This window comes from Pagrus pagrus (genome assembly GCF_965226575.1).
Source record: "Pagrus pagrus genome assembly, chromosome: 13".
In the NCBI taxonomy this organism is placed as follows: Eukaryota; Metazoa; Chordata; class Actinopteri; order Spariformes; family Sparidae; genus Pagrus; species Pagrus pagrus.
The window spans coordinates 22,338,542-22,349,900 of record NC_140197.1 but is presented as its reverse complement, the minus strand read 5'-3'; the positions used below and the strand labels follow the sequence as shown (position 1 = coordinate 22,349,900).

Below are 11,359 nucleotides of genomic sequence, written 5' to 3'. Positions count from 1 at the left end.
TGAGGCCACGATCGTGATGTGAGGGTCACTCCCTGCCTAAAGATTAACATTCAACAAAATTTTCGTCTTAATGAGCAAAGAAAAAAGAAGAAATGAGGAATAGCCGACAGCATAAAAGAATGAACAAAGATAGTGAGTGTAATGTTTGTAGAAATTTACAGGCACAATCAAGATGCACATCTGACATACAGTCATACATTTGCATGATGATATATATACACAGTAAAGCCTTATCCTTTGTGAGGATAGATCCAATCTCATTTGCATCCAAGAAGGCAAGCATCTTCCTCCTCAAAGTGTCTGCCCCCATGACAAGCCTTCTTTAAAGTGTCAGCCATTAAAGAACGAAATCTTCTCTAAATGCTCCATTTCACTCACAGTGAAGTTGAAAGGCTGACACTCGCTGAGAGGAAGCTCGACGCACGCCGTGCTTTTACATCACACTAATTTCCAAACGCGCTCTGTAGTTTCAGTTGCCAGTCACACACTGGCAGGATAGCGTGCCGCACCGGATCACCTGTTGGTTGGAAATATGGTTTAATTTAGTGATTGCGTCATGATCCAGGCAGGAACTGTAATCAAGCAATTAGATATCCCTTCAAACACGTCTGTTTTCAGGAGACAGAAATATCACAGAGTAGGTGGAAGGTGTTCTTTAATTCCCAAGAAGGATGAGTTTAAGATGAGACTTGGCAACAGCTGGGACAGGATTTGCTTGCTGACTGTACATTAACATGCCAGTAGGGACTTTCTGTCTCATCAAATCATATCGCTCTTTTTTGTGTTTGCCAGACCCCTCTCCCCCTCCTCACCTAGCATCAGTTTATGATGAGAACTGTGGTTGCCGCCAGTACTCAGATATGCTCACGCGGCAGTATTCAGCAGCACTTTCATTTAGTGAAAGTTCGATTTCATTTCTGGTGTATTTGAGTTTTCCTCACGGATGGCTTTTTCATTAGATGTATGGAGCTTTATGCTGATTGGTCGATAGAACATAAACTGTATAAACCATGGATCATCACTCTGCTTTAGATTCACAGGCTCTTGCACATGTACTGTGCAGTATATAACAGGTTGGCTTTATCTTTGGCAGTAAATTATTAGGGAACGTAAATACAGTAGGTGGGGGGTTGAATTGTGACTGTTACTGTGCGTGTGTGTGGCAATGTAATCAATGGTATAGTCTTGGCTTTTAACACAGCTCTGTTCATCCTTCATCAATGTTTATTAACTGGGCAGCACAGTCGTTCAGTGGCTCCGGACATCTGTTCAATATTTTGCCTCCTTTGTTGCCTCCCTTTGACTTTCAGTTTCAGTAGCCTCCCTTTCACTTTGTGCAATTATTTTTTATCACATAGGACTTTCATCTTTGAAATAAGCCTCACTCTGTCTTTTGTCCCTCAGACACACCACACTTTTGTCTGATGTATTTGTTGTTTGGGTTCCATCCAAACAATGTCAGTAATTTTCTTTCGAACCGGTGCACCCCGAGGAGCTATGTGTAGGAGCCCTGGCATTTTGACTCTCTTCCACAAGAGAAAGACACAACGTTTATGACTAACAGCAGGTGTGAGTGTGTTTGAATGTTGGGACAAAAAGCTGGTCTTATTTAAAGCTCAGTCATATTTCCAATTTTTTTACTTACCGTTAAAAAATCACTGTTAAAAATCACTGTTGTGTTTTTAATTGACCCATCCTAAGTCCTGCCCTGTTTAGGTTACTGTTGCTAGGTCAGACAAGCCTGATAATAAGAAACGCGGCGATGCCAGTCCACTTTAGCAAGGTGCTGCAGTGTGTATTAGATGTATTAGTTCCTGGGCGTTAGGCAGTACATCTACAGTACAGTACGTCTATACTGAAAAGTTCATCTTCTTTTCAATATAGACAAACCTAGCACATATAAGTTTAACAGGAAACAGGAAAGTAGACCAAGGTTATTCCTGGTTCTGAGCATGCTTAATTGTGATTGGACCACTGAGAGAAAATGGGCAAGACTTCAGAAGGGTTGACTGGAAGGACAGTCTTATATGAACGCAAGTGCATGAAATGTAAGTGACAAGAACAAGATTCACTCTGTGCTGGTGTGTGACTGTTTGTTTTAGCGCAGTGATTAGTTTACAATTATGGTAAACAGTTAACTTTGGTGTAATGGCTCAATTCAAATTATCTTCACAGCCAAATTAGAAAACCATCTCATGCTAGACAGTGCAAAAACAGTAAAACCTAGTGGGATGTAACAGCAAAGAGCCTGAAGAGAGTCAAGCAGTGTTGTCCGTACACATGATTGACAACATATTGGAAGGAGTACATTAACAGGACATTTGCCCAGTGATTGATGAGGTTAAAAGCCCAACAGGGACAAAGGCTGGATAGTGAGAAACATGAAGCAGCAGTAGATTTTTTTATGATTCTTTTACTTGCATCATTTGTTAACCTGTCATTGCATTTTCCCTTGGTTTCTTTTTGTTCGGCTTTGTCTGATCCTACACCATAAATCCTGTTTTACCTTTTATCTGTGTTCTTCTGTCTTCCACCTAAAGCGAAATCTCCAGTCCTCCCCTGACCCTCAGTAATATATAGAAGCTATGAAAAATAAATGCCGTCAACTTTTTCCACATACTGTACAAACGACTGCAACACATTCATGTGCTACGTCTCTGTGACAGATTTACTCGTTCCATATCAACCCACAGGTACTTAGTGTTCACAGGATTACACGTTGTAAACACCAAATCAGCTCGGGAGTTATTTATAGAGGCTTGTATCCTGACTTGAGATAGATGGGAGCAGTGGGATTTATCAGCAAAACTGTTGTGGGTTGACATTCAGACTTCGGTGTGCTGAGCAGCTCTGCATGCGAGGCAGAGTCTCCCTTGGAAAGGTGTCCTGAATGCAAAGTACTTTGAGCTGTAACTCTTAAATCAATTACACATGAGTAGCTATTTTGGATGAGAATTCATTTTAGACCTACCATCAGAAACTTTTAACCTGTTATGAAATAGTCTCAAATGAATACTGATGCCTCTATATGACTAATAGCAATAGCAACAGGATCCAGGGTAAATTGAAGAGTCTCACATGCTGAGGAAAAGAAGCTGCTGAGTGTTGAGTGTGGTGGGCTGGCGAGCCCTGGAGGAGAGAGTCTGGTACAACGCCGGACCACATCAGATTGTGCTCTGATCTGGAGTGGTTTACCGACGGGAGAAAAGCCCAGTATTACTTTTAAACTTTTGACATGAAAAAGTGGATTTGACGTAATGTAGCAGAGAGGAATGAGGAAAAAGAAGAGAGAGTACCGGAGTCTTTGGTGGGGGCTGAGCTTAGTCAGAGGTTCACCTGAATTCAAAAACAGATACCCACAACTTCGGTGCCTGTAATTGCTCCGAGCTTACTGCCAATGTACAGTAAAGTAATCCAGCAAATAAACACAAAAATCATCCAGCAGTCAAACTCGCTTTGCTTTTGGTAATTACTATAACTAAAAACGCACTATTACTGATGGAAATCTTATTTAATTTAGTCACATTTGCAGACTTCCTTCCTCACCCAACCCCTAGAGTTATAGCAACAGGTGACCAAATGAAGCACGCTGTTATCTTGAGTTTGAACCTTGTTGGAACATTTGGAATAATCTCCATGGTTGCAACACACCGTTTGTCTAAAAGCCACCTCACTTGTAGTGACAAGACTCAAGTATATATTGTATATGCATCCATCATATCGTTGGAATTATGAAAAATCTTGCAATCTGATTATAGTCATTGGATAGTAAAATATATAGCGGTTATACCATGATGGTCACTAACATTCTGCACCGCTACCACTGCAAACAGCAAACCATGTGTACAACAATTGCATAGAATACAAGGAAATGAACAATCTTTCACTGTGGCAGTCTTCATGTTCTACAGCTTTTACATTAAAACCCTAAAAACTCATTTGTCTTCTGGCTCTCTCTTATTTCACAAAGGTCTGCAAGTCCAGTCAGGCCCATTCTGAGGCTGTGGAGGAGAAATGCAAAATGATGGCTGTGAGAAACATAACAGAACATGATGACTTTGGCCAAACCCTCGGGACATAATGTCACCTTTACATAAACCACATGTACACGTTTCACAGAAAGCACACAGTACAGTTCAAAATGGCCCACAGCCTACAGAGCAGTACTCATACAGTACGACCTAAGGGATTCATAAATTAGATTGATTATATCTGAGCGTGGCAGCATGTGTGTTACACATCAATGTGTAGCGTAACCATGCCTCAAATGGACGGCTAATGGAAAGCCCTTTCATGACACAGTCAGTCATCACTTCTGCTCGGCGCTTCACAGGCTCTGGAGCACAAAGTGTTCCGGACATTTTGAGGCAAAAACAAACATGGGGGGGGAAAATAAACCCTCCAAAATAGCACACTAATGCACAATGAGTAACAACATTTTCAAAGAGCCATCAAACCCGATCAGCATCAAGACTATGCATGACTGGCTTCCCCCTACTGGTGTTGTAGAGCTTCTAGTCTAAAAGGCTAACAGTGACTGACAACACCCCCTGATTATTTCATCTTTGAGTAAGGTGTGCTGAATATAGCACTGAGTTCAAAAGCAGCAGCCTTTCAGCAAGTCAGTAGACTCATTTCCCTACTTGCAGCCAGATCATATCTGCTAATGCTGCCTGCAGTGCTTCAAGATGAAAATGAACACGTTTTGAAGCAAAGACAATCGTCTGAAATGAATCCACAGCCTAGCTCTCTTTTTTGGTTTGCTTAGTCTTCACACTGTCACACAATGCAAAAAAATAAGGTCATTATCGCTTAACTGAAAGAGCGGGAAAAAAGAAAAACAAAACTTATTAATCATTTGTTTCACTGTTGAATAAACAAAGTGAAATTACCATGCTCAAACTGTCAAGCTGCGCTGGTGTCTGCAGAGCTGCACATTCCTTCTAATGAATTAACGAGCCAAGAAGAAGATGCTCCATTCAGACAGCACAAAAGTGACTCATGTATAATTGATGAGTCACTCAGTGTTGGGAGTTTGATGTTAAGGACTGGTGGGTGTTATTAGTTGGAGCGCCAATGCAAATGCACAACAGGCGTAGGCACTCGGGAGGTTTGCCCTCACAGAGAAGAGGAAACATGGAGGGTTGTGGGTAGTTTGGCTTAATTTTTAGTTGCGACATGTATGGCACTGTTGTGCTTTCTAATAATATCACATCCTGGCATCTGAAGGAGAGCAGTGTGATTAATGTTTTATTGTCCTCCTCCCTGCTGCCTAACGAGCCTTCACACATTGTCGAACATACTTGTTTTACACCTACTTCAAGGTAAACAGCAGCTGTCCTCCTAAAGATTTCAAATAAGGATGTCGGTGCAGTGACTTCATAATCATTTTGGCCTTTTCTCACAGGCGTTTGAATGCAGATGCCAGAACACCCACTGCAACTGGAGATTCAGATGTTGGAATCCAGCACATCAACAGTAATTGCTTACCTTCACAGCAACAGAACACAGAAAGTGTGAGAAAATACGTGAGTGACGTATATTTTACATCCTACATTTTTTTAAAGCTAGAAATGGGACATGATTCAAACCAAGAAAATCGCTTTAATACTCCTTCCTCATTCTAGACACAATAGGTGATAAATACAACTATTACACAACCTTCATAAACCAGGTTGCTACACACGACAGTCATTACTTCCCCATTTATCTCAAAAGCACATGAAAACACATACTTATGGCGAAGATTGTTTATGTTTTGCAGATACAGGAAGCTGCAATTACCATATAGATTAGTGTAAAATCTCTTGTTGATGCAATGGAAGCCTTACAGCGTGGAAAACAGCAACAACAGCACCTCTGGTAGATCCTTCAACACTCTGAGAATGAATTCCTGTCAAAGTCACCTGGAATGAGTCATTTCAGACACAAGCAAATCAACAAAAACAGGTTCAGGAGACGCATGCCTCAAAGCCCACATGTATCCTGCTAATCAGCTGATGGTGTTAACAAACTGCAGCTGATGGAGCATTAACACTGATCAAAGCCGAGTGTTGAACTTCTTTTGATCACAAACCTGCCACAAGCCCTGTGAGATCAAACCAATTGCATTAGTATCTGCATTCTCCCGTGTATGATTGGCAATATTGCAATATCTTAGATATAGAGTTTCAAATTTCCTGTGAAGGCTGCTTCATGTATTTTCATCTCTCGATGTCAAAATGGTGCTCACAGAGCCGCTAACAGCCACTAGCGTTCTAATTGACTTTGCATTTTCATTTCATTTCAGCAGTGTATCAAATGAGAATTTGTTTTTCTCTGGATGCTGATCTGACTTATTATTAGAATTTATTCAGCCAGTTGAAAAGAAAAAAAAAACTTCTTCAAAACAAAACAAAAAATGCCCTGGCCAAGCACTGCTTGCCAGCTCAGTAACTTGCTGGCGGCTGCTTTAGGCTCCTGTGAGCCTCTGTTCACTCCCCCAGTCCATCCAAAACCATACTTAATTCATTCAAAATGAAACTGCTGTTACTGCTGTATAACTCCAAAGATACTGTTTAATTAGATGCAGCATTTAAGGGAGACTTGGGACATTCAACTGTCATCAATAACCGCGTCTTTTTAGGCATAAGTCTGAGCACTGACATGATGATTTCACTCAAAAGGAAAAGGGCTCTGCAGAGGTCTGAAGATCTCTCTGTTGCTAACATGCATTACTTTCAATACAGGTTAAGTAACACAAGTGGGGAATTCAGGTGTTAAGGATGACTGGCTGTTGCATTTATATAGTCTACCATTTTAATGTCTTTGTGCAGATGGCTGCACTAATTCCTCTAAAGTATGTTACGCTTGTTTCACTCTGATTACACATTCCGTAGTCAGTGCACAGATTTAAATACATATAAAGGAGTTTAATGTGATTAAGGCAACAATGGCAGCCTCAGTTTATACTTGCTTCAGACTCTTATCATCGTTTGTACCAAAATCTGTGGTTCATAGCTACTTATAGCCTAAACAATTTTTCTTTAATCAACTGCCTGTACAGTTGATTAAATCTGTAAAGCCATGGACGCAGATGGGCATCTGCAGCTTTTAATTTGAGAGATATGCTGCTTATTGTAAACGCATCATGTGACACAATGTAATTACGAAGATTATATCCGGTGCAAGTACGATTTTTTTCTGCTTTTGTGCACTAAGTGCAACTGATTGCTTGGCTTGGATTCTGTTTTTTCACAGTAAATCCACTCTTCATTTCACATCTTTGTCCAAAAACCCCATGCACTCTCTGCTTCCCCCAAAAAACTATTGCCAGAAACAATGCGATTTGTCATTGCAATGAGAAAATGGGAAAGTGCAACCCACATCATAACGTAATAATAATGTTATGTTGAAACTTGTGTTTTGGCAGTCCATTCTGGTATGTTACCAAGACAGAAATATCGTCCAAAAATATCTCACCTCGTATCATCTATGTTACTTTTATTTAGAATATGAGGTGTTTGTGGGGGAAGCATTTGATGTTTCCCTAGTAAACTGCTTCGAATCCACTTTGTTAATATTTTATAAGTTTGTTTTTACATCCCCACGGTTGTCATCTAGTCAGGAACTAAGGAATAAATACAGTGTTAAGGAATATTTCCATGTAAACTGCAGATGTGTAAGGTGTTGTGTCCACAGGTTGTAGCCTCACTGGGTTGTAGCCTCATGAATATTATATATTGCCCAATGTTAGTGTAAAATGTGGCTTCTGAGGAGCACTCAATCATTTCTGCTTTATCTCCGATCCGAAAATGCAGGTGGTGCAGAGAAAAGACTGTCACCCACAACCATATAAACATGATTTGACTCACACTTTTACCTCTGAACATATGTTATAAATTATATACCCCAGGATCGTATGTTTTACATAGATTTTTACTTATGCACCTCAGTGGTCAAAATAGCCTGGACATGCAAACGTAACACCAATCAGTCAATTTGTCTTCATGTTAAATCTGATCTGGTAAAAGAACAATAAACAGTTTGTTTCACCTCATTCTCCTGATTTAGTTTTAATTGTGAAAGCCTGCTGTCAGCCCTCCCTCCACTGGGCTTAGTGGGGAGTTAATCGATTTGTTGACTCCACCATAACACTGAGGGGAACCTCATATTTAACAGAACACTGAGCAGCTATCGGAGCATGAACCATTATGTACACATCCTGCAGAGAGGGCCGTCAGATCTTCATGCAATTTAAAAGGAAATATGCTTATGGATACACAGACTGTTTTCTCTAGAAAATGTTGTATTAATGATTTAGAGCTCAATACTAATCAATGCCAAGCTAAGGGCATACGCTGTTCTGAGGGCTTGTACAACTAGTTGTGGACAAATCAGGATTAATAGCTGCCAGTGCTCTCATTACGGAGTCATTTCACCTTTGCTTTTGACCTTTTAACAGCATTAAATATAACACAGAAGAAACCAACTTAAAAAAGCAGACTAGCTGTCCTGTGAGGCTCATTACACACCAAAGAAGAAACATTTTGAAGGGATGAAGAGCTGCTGGATTCTCAGTTGATTCGCACTAATGGGACCTGGGATGGTGCCGAAGAGGAAGCCATGTTGTTAATTAAATCAAAAAGGCTTACACTCTGTATGGTGGCGAAAGCTTATCAAGCTGAGCTGAACATTGTCAGACTCTTATTTGTTTAATCCGTACAAGAATCAAAGTGTGAAAACAACAAGTTGTGATTTAGCAGGGAGTTAAATGTCGGATTATTTCTGCTCATTTTAATGCAAGGATCTGTTTTGTACAGAGTAGAAGTGTCAACATTTCCACTGCAGTTTGGTTGCAGCTCCCTATGGTGTCCCTGCTTCAACCTCATAAAATCCAACATACTGTTGTCTTTTCTGTTGTCTTTTTCTGGTACCCATCTGTGTGGAGTAAGGAATCTCAAAGCAGTATAAAGGGGGGGTCTTCCTGTATTTTATGTCACACAGTGGCTGCACTCAATAAGTAATCATAACTTCTGTAATACAAAATGATTAACTCAGTGCCTCAAGCCATGAAAATATTAAACATGATGTCATGAAGTTTCTCTGGGATCACTCATCATTGAACTACAATGTAAATTCGGCCATCACAGGTCATCACAGAGAGCATGAGGAGATGGTTTAACAGTCCTCTCAAAGATGCAGTCATTAACCTGTATTCACTCTGTGTTGATTTTGTCAGATAACGTCTCCATTATAAAGTCATGATTTGATTACCACCGCAGCAGAGCAGCTTGAGCCACAATTAAATCACTTGATTATTCCTTCTTTGTCCAGTTGCGACAGCAGAGACAGTGAAATGTGTAATGTACTGGGATGTCTCTGTAACCTTCTCCAGGGTCTTATGAGAGTTCAGCCTTTTAACCTTTTCTTGTGCTGGATTTATATTTATTATTTCAGTTCTCCCCCGTGAGGTTTATTGTGAAAAACATAATGGAAAGGGTTTCGTGTGTGCCGCAGCACATTAAGATGTGTCACTTTTGAGAAACAGAATGTGTTTTTCTATCATAGCATCTCTTACAAGTGAAAATAACTTGCATACACCTCCTATACTTCACAATGTTTTTTTCCTGTTGTATTATTGCTGTTGATGTCAGTGCTATCTTTCCGTATTGTATGGGGAAAATGAATAAATAAAATGTTTAAAAATACCCTCTGTGGTTCTGCTCTGCTAAAATATCAGTCTTATAAAAGTCCTTCAACAGTCCTTTTAGTTCTAAACAAATCCAAATGGGGTTTGGAGAAGCACACTAGATCAGTAACCCCTGAAACTATGTGTGTTGAAAAGATCCAAATAAGTAATGAAGGTTTCCACATTTTCAGCTCTGAGTAAAGTGATTTTGAAGAGGTTTCAAGTCCGTTATTGTCTGAGGAAAAGAAAACGCAGGTAAACATAATCTCATGAAAACATGAAGGCTGCGTCTGACCTGAGTACAGCAGATGTCCTTCTGTTCATCTGTGCTCACTTATTTTAAATGCAGACTAAGCCAATCACGCAGCTGTTGTCACTGACATGTTTTTGTGCTGATTATGTCAATGTCTGGATTATAAAATAATGATTTACAACCACAAGCTGCAGGTAACTGAGATGCCTCATACATATTATCCAGCCCAGGAGTTTAATTTTTATAGATTCTACTTTTTCTTAAACAGGCCGGGGTTGGAAATTACCTGCAGACAGAAAAAACTGTGGTGTTGGGGTTAAGAGGTCTGCAGGGAAAACCTCCATGGAGGAGACAGAGGCCAAAGAAGTGAAGGTCATAAAACTATTTTAATGAGAATGAATTTGCGAGGAGACAAGCCAGACGATGTTCTGCCGTCAACATGACAATAGTTGAACTAATAGTTTCATTGCTGGGACTATAAACTGAAAATTGGAAGCCATAAAAGACCAAGAAGCGTTCAAACAACACATCCAGGTAAGAAAGATAGTACAGGGAACAACAGCCCTCAGAGGACATGGCTGCCATGAAGGCACGAACCACCCTGATGATGGCCCAGTTGGACAAGATGAGCATATTGTTCAGGAATGCCAATGCAAGGTCTGTTAAAACTGACAGAAGCAACATTAATACACAATTGTGGATAAACAAGGACAGAACAGCTAATGAGCACAGCTATTTTTTCTTATAAAAAAATAATTCAGTATTTTTTCTCTGACCCTGCTGTACTCATGAATGATTTCAAAACAAATTCACTGAATATGCACGAAAGGTCAAAACAAATTGTTAATAATGCGTGATTCAAAACCTGTTGATCGTTGGGAAATGTGTTTTCTCCTGATTTCAGTTAAGTTATGAAGAGCAAATACAAAATAAGATATAATCCACAGGAGGGAGGACGCCCTCATTAAAATGCACTTTAGCATTCCACACAGATGATAAAAATGATCCACAATAACACAAAAGAATATGAATTCCCCTCAGAGAAAATTGAAATTAGTGCCCTGGTGTAATTAATCTCGAAAATTTAACTTACATGTGAATATATTTTACATAATCAAAGCTTGGAAAATGCTGGGAAGAAGTCAATTTTGTTGCTAATACTCAAGTCCTAATACTCCGGTCATTGATGTTATAAAACATTATTTATTCTCCATTATAGTGGCCATATATTTGTAATATTTGTATCACAGTGAAATGTTTAATAATGTTTTAAACAATTGCAGTAATATTATGGGAGATACCTTTAAAGAAAATGTTTTATTCCATTTTTCTTTTCCTTTTGTTTTCAAAATGACCAGAAGCAGAGGTCCACACTTGTTTGGTATGAATGAGAGTCCACTGTTGGTATTATAGGAGTGTATGTGTGTGTGTGAGCA

At 39.7% G+C, this 11,359-nt stretch overlaps 1 protein-coding gene across 2 annotated transcripts in view; it reads right to left on the bottom strand.

Annotated features, from left to right (window-relative positions):
* asic2 (acid-sensing (proton-gated) ion channel 2) overlaps window positions 1–11,359 on the bottom strand; it is a 365,606-nt gene that overhangs the window by 172,434 nt on the left and 181,813 nt on the right. The window lies entirely within an intron of this gene.